Raw genomic sequence first — 14991 nt, 5'->3', positions numbered from 1 at the left:
AAATCCTACATGCAAAATGCGACATATTTTTGTATTGTTTATTAATTTATCAAATAAACACGCACAAACAAATACAAATAATTATTCAAAATATCACAAAATATCACAAAATTGCACACCAAAGAAAAATCATTTTATTTTTGGATTTTTTTGGGAGTAATTCTCATATAGGGCAAAAATCACGTGCTTACAGACACCATCAAAGACAAAAATCAGGCATCAAACCAAGACCGTGTCAAAGCAATGATATTCCCACGCCATCACCTTGATGAGGGCCTTAAAATGGAATATCTTACTGTTAAAGATCTAGTCATACTGTGGAGTAATTTGAAAGATAGATATGACCATCTGAAGATGGTCGTTCTTCCACATGTACGATATGATTGGACTCATCTAAGGCTACAAGATTTTAAATCTATCAGTGACTATAATTCTGTTATGTTCAGAATTATTTCTCAATTGAAGTTATGTGGTGATAATATTATGTTGGAGAAAACTTTCACCACTTTTCATGCCTCGAATATGCTCCTGCAGCAGCAATATCGAGAGATGGGATTTAAAAAGTATTCTGAACTTATCTCACATCTTCTTATAGCCGAGCAATATAATGGGCTATTAATGAAAAATCATGAAAGCCGACCTACTGGTTCTTGTCCATTCCCTCCACTAGACTAAACGTGGAAAAGGTCGTGTCCCCAGTCGTGATCATGGTCGTGGTCAGGAAAGAAACTCTAATCATGGTAATAATAATGCACCAAAGAACACTCCTCACCACCAACAGTGGAAAAGGAAGGCACAAAAGCATGAAGCAGTGCAAGCACCAAATGCAGAAAATGCATGCTATAGATGTGGAGAAAAAGGGCACTGGTCACGTACCTGTCGTACACCAAAGCACCTGGTTGAGCTTTATCAAACCTCCCTAAAAAAGACAGAGAAAAATGCTGAAGCAAATTTTATTTCTGAAGATAATTTAGACTTCATGCATTCGGATGTAACTGATTACCTTGCACTGCCAGAAGGAGAAACAAGTCATGTAATCGGTGGTGAATCTATATAAATATAAATATTTTAATTTTGTTGTTTGTAATAGATAGTATGGTTATGTAGTTGTTGTACATAAAGAAAAAATTATGATTTGATAATGATGTTTACTATAATATTTCTTATTTATGTCATTTTGAAGAATATGGATAATATTATTAGATCAACTTAAACTCTAGCAGAGTTTGCAAGAAATATACAACCACCAGAAGTGGTTATATTTCATATATCTCATTGTAATTATATTTTGTTAACCACCAGAAGTGGTATATGTCTATGATCACCAGAAGTGATAATTTAGGCTTTCTATGGTTACAATTGAAGATAAGCTACATAAATATTCTCTATATTAAATGCACGCCTCGATTTGCTCCTGAAGTAGTAAATATTTTAAAAGAGATTGAGGCATCACAATTTGATGTGATTAATGCGCATTCAGATAATTATGTTCGATTTCCTGAAGGATGAGAACTTTGGATAATATTAATTCATTCCCTGAAGTGAATGTGACAATATTAATAAATCGGGTAAATATGAACGCACTCTTGATGTGACTATATCACAATTCACCTTCAGAAGAGGTAATATAATTGAGAGAATATATACTCAATATTTCGTATTTTAAATTTGCTCCTAAAGAAGTAACACAATTGAAATTGCCTCCTGAAGTAGGAAAATATTATGAAGAAGAGTTTTCTTGTGCTTAAACAATTGTTTTACATTGTTTATTTGATTGTGATTTTATCTTATGATACCAGAAGTGTATGAGAAATATTTGATAGTACAAAATGTATCAACAACTCCTGAAGAGCTAACTGTTTGCCTAAAGGATACATGACACCAGTAGTGCCCGATAAATATTAGATTGTGGATAATAAATGAAGGCTCTCGAAGAGCTTATATACAAATATGTCATTCATATTATATGATTATGGTCAAAACATATGTTGTAGTAAACCTGAAGTTTACTAATACAAATGGCTATCATATTGAGACTACAAATGATTGGAAGATTGATAATCTTCATGTTTCCACAATCATAGGGGTAAAATAATATGTATGTGAGAAGTTACCCGTCTTATTCTTTAATTTGTACTATATCATGTATCACAGTAAACCAGAAATTTACTAAAGCAAAGGTTTATGCCATAGTAAACCAGAAGTTTACTAAGAGATAGCACATGACATGATAAACTTGAAGTTTTCATTTGCCATTTTTAAATGAGCTATTTGAGAATTCAGATAAGCATATACTAAAGAACTAGAAGATTCTTCAGGAATTCTCATGTGTTTCTTGCTCTCATAATGAATTGATTATACTAGCTAAAGTTGGGACTAAGACCCCTGATTCTGAAATATATAAAAGGTGAATATGGGCCTGTTCACCTATCATGTGAACCACTTATAGGTGAATATATGAGATGGTTACATGTGTAATTATTGTCAACCTGCAGTTTGGCATTTGGAATTGCTTTTCTCGATTAAGAGCATAATTTTCAGATTATGAAATCAAGACAGTTCATCTTGATAATGTTGGTTTATATCCAAGTTGGTTTGACATTGAATACCTCCTATTAATGACTAAACCATTGCTTATGAGAACAAAGCTTCATGTGTTGGTCTATGACTTTATAAATTGCATATAGCAGCACTTGTATGCATCAGATCAATAATATATGATAAGTCCTCCCTTCATAATTGGTTTAGGATCAGAAACCAAATATTTTTACTATCTTTTGTTGTGTGGTATATGTCACACCTCCTTTTTGCGCGCCCCGCCCCGAAGGGTTAAATGCGCGAGGGAGTTTTTCCAATTTAAGTGACAATATTCGAAATGGGATTTTTTATTTAATTCAGAGTCGCCACTTGGGAAAGGTTTGGCTTTTGGTATCCCAAGTCACCGGTTTATCTTGAATCTCAAATCGAGGAAATTTTCGACTTTTCCAAATGAAGTCTGCGAACCAGAAATTCTAAGTAAGGAATTCTGTTGACCCGAGGGAAGGTGTTAGGCACCCTCGAATCCCGTGGTTCTAGCACGGTCACTTAAATTGTTATAATGGCTAAATATCTGATTTAAATACATGTTGTGACTTATGTGCTTTTATTAAGTTTAAACCGCTTTTATTATTATCATTTATTTTTATAGAATTTGCAACGTCGCGAAAATGTATCTCGAACCACGTCGCAATCAATGCACCCGTAGTTGTTGACCATTTCGACTCCGTTGAGATTTGGATTCGGGTCACATCAATGCGCACCCGAGTTTAAGAATGTAATTTAATTAAGCCGCGCCTAAAGAGTCTAGCGCGTTATTATTTTTGTAGGAGGCCATGAAATTCACTAAAACGGCCTATCCTGAATTCTAAATAATTATTATGGTTACTTATTGAGGGCCCCGCAATTTTGCATTTTTTATTTGGCGAGGCTCGTCTCTATTTTAGAAAGGATATCCTAAAGTGGCTACATTTCTAATGCGTTTGTCTCTAAAACTAGAAGGAAAAGGTACATGCTAATTTAATTATATGCTTTGGCCTAATCCGGATTCTTATCAACTTCTGATTAATTATTTACAAAGTGGAGAAAACATTATAATTCATGGAAAAAATGCTTTAATTTGACAAAGAGACTACATGCGAGCTGATGATATGCTATACTTGCATCCAAACGTTTCTTTAATTGAATTTCACTAGACTTATTTAGGCTAGATTAAGGGAATTAACTACTAGGCGTTATTACTAATAGGGATTCGAACGCGCTTCCATATACTGCCTAGCGGGTCCTGATAAAGGAAACTAAAAATAGAACAGAACATCAAAAAATGGAAGTACTCTATCGTATGCATATCATTATAGCTAACAGGAATCTGGTCAGTCGCTATGTCAATTATCTGTACATTCTGTGTACTGTACAATTACATACCTCGTAACAACAAACGACTATAAACTAAGACGCAAGAGACTAGAACTTAGTTAAGCATCAACTGATCTTTCCCTGCTATTGAAATTACAAACTAATCAATTATATAGAAAGAAATCAATTATGCCATGAGTATTACAACAGACATTTAAACTTCTCCAACTTTTCATTTCATGCTTTCAGATTGTTACAGTTACACCAATATGGGACTTGAAACGTGTACCTGGATACTGAAATGCAAAGAAGAAGTGGAAGCAGAAGAGTCAGCAACAGCAGCACAAGAATGGTAGTAACAACAAAAGCAACACAACAGCAATGACAATCCCAGACCAAACAGACCAAAGCAGTGAACCAATGGTACAATACTCAATGTTGATCTTTTCCAAAACTCAAAGGAAGATCCTAAAATCTGATAGAAACAGACCAAACTGGATGCTGGATTTCAAACACGAAAGGATGAGGAAAAGTAGTGTTTCCAGTCGAACAAAGAATTTCTTTTCTAAATTCCCCCTCCTGATTTCCAAAATAAACTCTCTTTCTCACTTAGAAACTGATTCTGTTTGGTTTCAGCTTCCCTTTATGTGTGTCTCTCTCAATGTGTATCTGTATCTCCCTTCTATTTCTCTCTTCCTTTCAAAAATCTCTCCCCTCCCTTTTGTTATCCTCTCCTCTTATCATATCTATCCTCTGTCTGTGTGTGTGTTAATGTGTGTGTATTTTTGCTCTCTCTTCTCCGATCTCTCTGATGTCCCCTCAACTGATGGAAGTCCCCCCTCTTATAAGCCTCAAATCACCCCTTTAACAACCTGTTTAGACAATCAGAACACCCCTCCCATGTGCTATCCTCTTTTCAGATTCCACTTAGCTATTTAAGTATAAACAAACCCCCCCATGATATTCCCTGGCAGCCTTACTCTTTTAAGTGAGGTTTAATACTTCTTAAACTAAAGCAGGGTATGGACAGTAGGGGTGTGTTCTGACAGCACATGCTGTCAAACTATTTTAATTCAAAAAGGGCCCTTATGCACATGTTGTGCACAAGTGCACATGCTATCAATTCAGATTGCAATTTGACAAAACCAATCCCTTTACATTTCTGATTCAAATACATCAAAGGTAAGTAGCTATAGTTGATTCTTAATTCAAACAATGTTCAGCAAAACAAATCAAGTTGTTACCATTCAAACAACTAAAAACTATTTGACGACATGTATCGAATCGACTATACCAGTTACAACATACACAATCAAAGCCAAGGATTAGAATCAAACAGTATCAACAAGGGGTCAGATTGCACATGTCAATACATAGGTTAACTTGGGCATTGATTACTCAAACAATTTGATTCAGTCAATTAGGCAGTTCACATACACACACATTATCAGTGAATGAGGAAACATTCGATCAAACAAAGGGGTACATACAAGGTGGACAATCAACAGTTGATAAAAATTCAAAAACACGAATTAAAACAACATGAATAGACCTTTAATCAACACATGGAATAAAAAAAAAGGAAAACAAAACTCACCTTAAATCCCGAAAAATTAAAGAGCCTTAGCTTGGATTCGAACAGGCCTTTCTTAAGGCTGAACGGACTTTAATCGAAGTGTTTCTCAGATGAGAAACACTTCGATTAAGGTCCATTAGACCTTAATCTCTGTGGCTTAAACAGATACGGAACAGGCACGAGGTTTAAACCTAATCTCTTGGTTTAAACAAGCACGGAACAGACACGAAACAAGCACGAGGGACCCTTAATTTCTTGGTTTAAACAGGCACGGAACAGACCCTTGGTTTTTCTTGGATTAGACCCTAATCTCTTGGTTTAAACAGGCACGGGACAGGCACGAGGTTTAAACCTAATCTCTTGGTTTTAAACAAACACGGAACTGACACGAGGACCCTAGGGTTCAAAACATTAGATCTGGGATTCGTGTTTCCCTGGTCAGATTCGGACCAAACCAAGCATGGTTTGGTCACGAGGGAGGTTCGAGGACTATCTGGTATAAAACTAGAGTCAATCGGTGTAAGTTAGGTTCCGACTCGAATCTTCAAATGAAGATTCGAGAAGGTGGGAGGGGATTCGAAGTGTGCAGTTGGTGGATTTGGGTTCAGGACGGTGAGGAGCATCTATGGTGTTCAGGTAGAGGTCACCGGCGTTCATGCCGCCGGGTTTCTGGTGAAGGGAGATGGGGGCGGCTCTAGGGTTTGGAGGGGAAGGGGATGAGGACGAAGGCCGGGTCTTGGATAGGGGGGCAGGGTATGGTAGGAGGCTTATATATGGAATGGGTGGGTTGATCTTAGCCGTTGGATCAATCGAAATCAATGGCTTGGATCTGAAGGCTTAGGAGAAACGGTGTCGTTTCATCTAAACGGGGTTTGGGTTGGTCCGGGTGGAAATGGGTTGGGTTCATCATGGGTTATGAGGAAGTGATCTTGGCCGTTGATCATTCAGAGATCAACGGCTCAGATCAGACTCAACCACTACGACGTCGTTTGGACGTCCTTGAAGTAGGCTGGTCCGGACCGGGGCAAGCACAGGTTTTGGGCTGGGTTGTTTGGGCTTTGAATTAAAAACGAAAATCAGCCCAAACTGATTTTCAAACCAATTCTGCACTTATCTCTTATTATTATTATTATTATTATTTTTTTATTATTTTTATTTTATTTTAAAAACAAAACCTAAGTAAATCAAATTAAAATTAAATAAACACTTAATACAATTATTTGCACACGTATATTAAAATATTTAAAGCAGGTAAAATCAAACAAAACAAAAATCACGGACAAAGATGCCTATTTATGATTTTTTTTAATAACCGGATTATGGTTCCAACTACGCATGACACATACATTTTTTTTGTATTTTGTTTTAATAAAATAAAAATGGACAAAAATCATAAATAATTAACAAAGTGCCACGTAAAATCCAAAAATTGTACAGCAGGACCATTTGTTATTATTTTTTATTTCTTTTGGAGCGATTGTCGCGTAAGACAAAAATCACGTGCTCACAGCTGCCCCTCTTTGTTCGGAAACACGAAGAGTTTGTTTCCCAAAGATGATTGGGGATATATGCTAGTTTTTCTAACATTTGGGGGATGGAATAAACAGTTGAAAAATATGCTATATGAATCGAATTATCATTAATATGATCCTCAGTTAGAAGATAATTCAAGTCGAATGCCAGAAGCATTTGTTGATCCAAAATTAAATATCATATTTCAGCTACAAATGCTCCTATTAAAATTAAAGTCTCTGAAGGATAGAGTTTACTGTACGCATGAAGCGTGGTAGACCAATCCGTTCCAAAGGTAGCAATCCTTGAAAAATAGTAGGAGCTAATGATCAAAATGATCATAATGAGGAGGAAATAAGCTCTAGAAGAGCCCACGACATAACATTTCATGACACTCCCGAAAATGTTCAGGTACCTGGAAATAAAGAAAGTGATGAGATCTCCACAAGTTATGTCGCTTCGGAACTGACACAAAATGATCGTCGATGATATATTTGATACAATATAGTGCACAATATTATAAAAGATTGTGAGGGTCGGACCATCAGTCCAGACACTTGAAGATGTCATACCATTTAGATACAAGTCTTAACCTATATGACTTATTTGGCTAAATCTATATGAAGATCCTTGAAGGATTAAAAATGCCCGAAGCATATAATTCAAAGTCTTGAGAAATGTACTCGATCAAATTATAAAGATCTTTGTACGATTTAAAGCAATCTATGCGCGTGTGGTATAATTGCCTCAGTAAATATTTGCTGAAAGAAAGTTACATAAATTATGTTATTTGTCCATATATTTTTATTAAGAAAATGTCATCAAAATTTGTTACACTTGCTGTTTATGTTGGTGACACAAATCTTATTGGAACTCCGAAAGATCTCCAAGAGGGTCTTAAAAATACTTTTACATGGACAAAGTGTACCCATTAAGTACACCAATGAATATTCAATCACTTGAAGTTAATAAGGATCCGTTCCAACCTCTAGAAGAGGATGAAGAGATCCTTGGTCCTGGAATACTCTATCTCGGTGTAGATGGTGCACTTATTTATCTTGCTAATGCTAACAAAAGTGGTGCAGATTGTATTGGTAATGCAGATGCAGGTTATTTATCCGATACCCATAAAGCTCGATTTCAAACCAGCAAGCAGGGAGTGCATATGATTGAGATCAGTGATTCATTCAAGAAACATGTGGGTTGGAATGTGATAAAAACCCACAATATTATATAGAGACAATGTTTCATGTATAGCCCTATTAAAGGGAGGATTTATAAAAGGAGATAGAACGAAGCACATTTCACCATAATTATTCTACACACACGATCTTCAGAAAAATGGTGACATTGATGTGCAACAAATCCATTCAAGTGATAATCCAGCAGATTTATTCACTAAATCTTTGCCAACTTCAACTTTTGAGAAGATGGTATACAATATTGGAATGCGGAGACTCAAATATTTGAAACAAGGTTTTCATCAGGGGGAGTAAAATACGCAATGCACTATTTTTCCCTTACTAAGATTTTTTCCCATGGGGTTTTCCTTATAAGGTTTTTAATGAGGCACCTAGTAATGCGTATTACTAAATATGTGTACTCTTTTTCCTTCACTAGGATTTTTTCCCACGTGGTTTTTCCTAGTAAGGTTTTAATGAGGCACATTATCTTTTAATGAACATCCAAGGGGGAGTGTTATAAATATATTATATTATGGATTTTCATTTAGTACTCCGTTGTAAATAAGCTTCCTGAAGAAGCTTATCCATATAGGACTCCACCGTCAATATGTTTATCTATTTAAGTAATCTATTGGAAATAAGCTTCTTGAAGAAGCTTATCACTTCGATACCCGGTTATGGATAAATATTACCCCCGGTAGAAGATTATCCATACCGGGTATAATAAGCTTATCCTTTCAGTACTCCGTTATGGATAAACATTTCTCTCAGTAGAAGATTATCCATATCTGGTATAGTAGCAGGTTACACAACAGCTTCCTTTCTTCTATAAATAGAAGAGATTTCAGTTCATTATGTACATCAGTTTGAATTAGAATAATATATCAGTTTCTCTCTATACTTGTCTTTACTTTATAGTCTTTATTTTATAACATAGACACTTTATTTTGCACTTTTATAGAGCATAATGACAAATGAAAAAGGCTATGCAATATTTTGTAACCATTGAAGATGAATGAAACAGACAATCAAGGCAGAATTGTGGAACGACTTATAAATTAAATTTTGTCATTGTATTGGGAAAAATAAAGTTAATATATTGAATTAATTATGTGATGATATGTCATGACACGTGGATCAGTAAAGGAATGACAGTTGGCAAAGAATAGTTGAAGAAGCACGAGCTTTAAAAGACACGGGCAAAGATCTAAGAAAACTAGAAGGAATGGGTGCTCGAACCTCTTGATAATTTGAAGAAGCACCGGAACAATGAACCTAGATAGCAAAAGAGTATAGATACGTATTATTGGTAGTTAATGAGCATTCATTAATTACAGGAAACGTTATAGAATCTGTACTGAAACAGTTGCGATTGCCAATTATAATGTTACATTGAATGTCATTAATTATCCATAGTAATTCCATTATGGAAGAAAAGAAACGTATTACTTAGAAATAGCTATAAAAAATGAGGAATGAACATTTGTAAGGACACGAAATACTATTGGAATACACTGATTTACTTTGCTTTTTATCCAGATATTATTTACATTAATTATTCTTATTTCTATTTGATTATCAGTAACCCGAGTTCTTCTAAAAACAAGCTTTTGATCGAAATTCCTATTTTTGGTTAAACAAATTGGTTCCGTTACCGGAAATCTGATAATCTATTACTTTCTAAGTTGACCTTTTTTGTCAAATCAATCATGTCAAATGACAATGACAACAATCAAGGAGACCGTCAATTCCAGGAGAATCAGTAAGGCGATGGAACCCCGATCCCTTCCCTATGAAATTCTCCTCGATAATCTCGAGAAAGAACTCCTGATGGATCTCAGTCAAATGCAAACGATCAGTTTGAAAATGATGAGGCTATTAACGAAGCTCTGAAAAAGTTAATTGCTCAACAGGTTAGCAATGCTCTTGACGCTTTCGCTAACTAGTTGCCAGCTGCGCCACCAACATCAACTCCAAACAACACCACTTAGAAAATCCTCGCTCAGGACTCGTTAATTCGGGCAGTGGAGGAACTCCTAGCGAATATCATGATGGAGGGCCAGGTAACCCAATCAATTCTGATTTATAAAATTTAGTACTAACATTGCAGAAATAGCTCAAGGAGCAGAGTGATCGCATAGAGCAAATACTTGGAGTACCGCCTGTAATCAAGGGAATAGATATGGACAAATATTCTCAACAACCTTGGAAGCCAAGTGCAGCTCCTTTACCAATTCCGAAGAAATTCAAGATGCCCGATATTCTAAAATATGACGGAACAACTGATCCACGGGATCACATGACTGCATTCACAACCAGCGTAAAAGGAAACAACTTGACCAAGCAAGAAATTGAATCAGTATGGGTAAAAATATTAGGAGAAACACTCACTAAGGGAGCATTAATATGGTGTTCTCTTTTACCCAAAAATTCTATAGATTCTTTTGTTGAACTTGCAGATTCATTCATCAAAGCACACTCGGGAGCTCAAAAAGTCGAGAAAAGAATGGAGGACATTTTCAAAATAAAGCAAGGAGATACAGAGCTACTCATGGAATTCCTAGACAGGTTCCAGCGTGAAAGGATGACATTGCCACGTGTACTAGATAATTAGGTAGCTATGGCATTTGCCAGTAATGTAAATGAAAAAAAAATCAGAATCCACGAGGAGACTCAAGGAAAGTTTACGAGAATTTCCAACTACAACTTGGAATGATGTTTACAATAGATATATCACCAAGATGCGGATAGAAGAAGATACCATCATTCAATCTCGAAGGGATGAAAAGGTAAGTTCAAGGCGAACTAAAACTCAAAAAAGGTCCGGTAAAAACAGCCTCGACTCTTACATGGGACCAGCGGGAAGAGACTTACGTTCAAAATAGGAAAACCCAAGGTACGATCATAGATCAAGAGATAGGGAATCAGGTTCATCATTAAGGTTCGGAAAAGAACGAAACACGAGAGAAATACGTGATTTTGATAGAAGCTCGAAGGCAAAGATCAGCGGTTACAGTTTTAATATTAGCACATCCGAATTGGTGGTTGTTTTAAAGAATATGGGCGACAAGGTACGATAGCCAAGAGAAATGAGATCAAATCCGAATAGGCGAAATCCTGATTTTTTGTACGACACCATGATCACGACCACAAAACGGCGGATTGTAGGTTACTGAAAGGTGAAGTAGAGCATTTATTGAAACAAGGGTATTTAACTGAATTATTTAGTGAAAAGGGAAAGCAGGCATATATGAAAAATAAACAGGAGCCTCCAAAACCCCCTTCACCAAAAAGGACGGTTAATGTCATAAGTGGAGGAGAAGAGATCTATGGTATAACAACAACAAGAAAGGTGTCAAAAATAACGGTTACGCATGTGAAGCGAGTTAGGAAAGTTTTGGAAGAAGATAATATTACATTCGATGATGCAGACGTGGATGTTGTCACAACCCTAAACCTGGACCCGATCGTGATGGCCCCTCTCATGAAGACAAGGCCAGCCGACACTTCCCATATCCAATTATTAACAGTTAAACCATAAGAAATAAATCTAAATCATGATAAGATAATCCAAAGTTAAAGATAATAGCATAATTCGTGGAAAATAACCCAACACGCGATACCAGGGTGTCACTAGTCACGAGCATCAAGCAAAACGAAATACTCCAAATATAACTACAGAGTTTAGTACTGAAATTTAAGAACATGAAGGACTAAAAGAGGGAAGAGCTCCAGGATGCGAACGCCAACAACTACCTAAAGCCTCCTCAAATCCGCCTGAGCCGAAAATGATTAGCACTCGGGAGCGGGACCAGATACGCCTGAATCTGAACACAGGGTGCAGGGAGTAAAGTGAGTACTCCAACTTAGAGTGTAATAATCATAAATAAAGACTGAAAGCAGAAAATCACGTAACGCGCAAAAGCATGCTATAACGAAGCAGTAAAACCATTAAAACAGTAAACCAGTGAAAGATAGGTAAAAATCCTTTAACTCAAATTTAACTTCATGAAAAGTCTTTTTCAACAATTAAGCAGGTAATTTGACAGTCAATTATGCAAAATAAACACATAAAAGTTCGCCCCTCGGGTACAATATCAATAAATCCGCCCCTAGGGCAACATCTCAGAACAATACCAGCCCCTCGGGCAATCACATAGAACAGTACCAGCCCCTCGGGCTCAATATCACATCACAATGGGTACCCGCGCTCATTGTATATACTCCAGCAGGGGCCCCTTACGACCCAAGCGCAATATCAAGCCATCTCGTAGCATCATTACTAGGCCCTCGATCTCATATCAATCAAGCCACCTCGTGGTGTACATATCTCAGGCCCTCTGCCTCATAATCAGTATCAAATGTTTCCTCACAACATAGGCCCTCGGCCTTACTTAGTCAAAATCCTCACAAGCTACTCGGGCAATAGTAAAACATGATTCTCAGCCCAAAAATATCATTTAAAAAATCATGTAAGTGTTAAAACAGGGTAAACATGACTGAGTACAAAAACAATGAAATATAACATGATTGAGTTCAAGTATAAAGTCAAAATAGTGAGGAAATACCAGTAAAAATCCCCGAAGGGTTCAAATAGTTGCACAAGATCCAAATATGGCATTCAGCCCAAATCATGTTGATAGAAAATAGATTTCAGTCGAATACGTATAAAATAGTCATTTGAGATGGACTAATTCACAATACCCAACAGTGCACGAAACCATGCTCGCAATCAAGCATGTGCGTCACCTCAATATAGCACAACAATGTTCAAGCCAGGGGTTTCATACCCTCAGAACATCATTTACAATCATTACTCACCTCTAACCGGTCAAATCTCTAGCTCGCAACGCCTTTACCCCTCAAATCGGCCTTCACCCGCATCAAATCTATCCAAATTAGAACGAGGACGTCAAAATATGCTAAGGGAGCGAAGCCCTAGCAAAAATAATCAATTTACAACATAAATTTCGAAATTACCAAAACCCAACCCCTAGGCCCATGTCTCGGAATTCGATAAGTTTTACATCAATAGATTCCTTATCTCCACATGAGTTCATACATATCAAAATTTCTGAAATTCGACCTCAAATGGTCCTTCAAATCTTCAATCAAAAGTCTAAGTTTCCTAGCCCTAGTTCTTCAATTTTTGGCTTAATTTCCATGATTATTTAGGTGGAATTCACATTAGAATCGAGTTTTAAGTCCAAGAATCTTACCTCCAAGTGATTCCCCTTGAATCCCTCGTCAATCCCCTTCAAAAAGCTCCAAAAACGACCAACAATGGAGGAAATAAACCCCAAAATCGCGGACATGATGAGTATTTAAACATTCTACCCAGGACTAAAATCCTTCTTCGCGAACGCGGTCAAAGCCTCGCGTTCGCGAAGCACAAAAATACTTTTACCAAAATTCCTCCTTCGCGATCGCGACCACCCCATCACGAACATGATTCTTTACTCAGACAGACCTTCGCGATCGCGTTCCCCCTATCGTGAATGCGATGAGTTAAATTCCCCTGAAGCTCCGCTGCCCATTTCTTCTATGCGAAAGTGACAACACTCCCGCGAACGCGATGCATAGATGCCTAGCCCTTCGTGAACGCGAAGCCTTCCTCACGAACGCGAAGGCTAAATTTCCAACTTCCTCAACTGACCCTTCGTGAACGCGAAGAGTAAAATACCCGCAACAGCTGAAACCAAAATCTACAATTTTATTCAACTTAAAGTGATCCGTTCAACCTCTGAAACTCATCCGCGGTCCTCGGGACCTCAACCAAAGGCACAAAAATATCCCAAAACCTTATTCAATCTTGTACCAATCTTCAAAACACCTCAAACAACATCAAATCAACCAAAACACATCAGATTCAAGCCTAAGTTTCCAAAATCTTCCAAATTCCGCTTTTCATAAAAAACCCAAACAAACCACATCCGAATGACCTGAAATTTTGGACACACATCCCAAATGACATAACGGAACTACTACAACTCTCGGAATTCTATTCCGACCCCTATATCAAAATCTCACCTACCAACCGGAAATCGCTAAAAATCCACTTTTGCCAATTCAAGCCTAAATCTACTCCGGACCTCTAAAACTCATTCCGATAATGCTCCTAAGCCCCAAATCACCTCCCAAAGCTAATCAAACAATCGGAACTCACATCCGAGCCCTCTAACACATAAGTCAACATCCGGTTGACTTTTCCAACTTAAGCTTCTTCAAAAGAGACTAAGTGTCTCAAACCTTACTAAATCCTTTCCGAACCCTAAACAATCAACCCAATCACATATAGAACCACTATACAAAGCAATACGAAGCAGAAATAGGGAAAACAGAGCGGTAACTCATGAGACAACTAGCCAGGTCATCACATTCTCCCCAACTTAAACAAATGTTCGTTCTTGAACGAGTCAAGAAATATACCTGAGCCTCAAACATGTGAGGATATCTGCTCATCATCTCCCGCTCGGTCTTCCAAGTAGCCTCATCCACGGGCCGACCTCTCCCCTACACTTTCACTGAAGCTATATCCTTCGACCTCAACTTTTGAACCTGACGACCCAAAATAGTTACTGGCTCCACATCATAGGTCAAATTATCATCGAACTGAACCGTGATGAAATCTAGAACATAAGACGGATCCCCAATATACTCCCAGAGCATAGAAACATGAAATACCAGATGCATACTCGACAAGATGGGTGTCAAAGAAAGCTCATAAGCCACCTCCCCAATCCTCCGAAGCACCTCAAAAGACCCAATGAACCAAGGACTCAATTTACCTTTCTTTCCAAATCTCATAACACCCTTCATGGGCAAAAC

This window comes from Nicotiana tabacum, chromosome 11 (assembly GCF_000715075.1).
Source record: "Nicotiana tabacum cultivar K326 chromosome 11, ASM71507v2, whole genome shotgun sequence".
Taxonomy (NCBI): Eukaryota; Viridiplantae; Streptophyta; class Magnoliopsida; order Solanales; family Solanaceae; genus Nicotiana; species Nicotiana tabacum.
Note: the sequence above shows the minus strand (reverse complement) of the source record.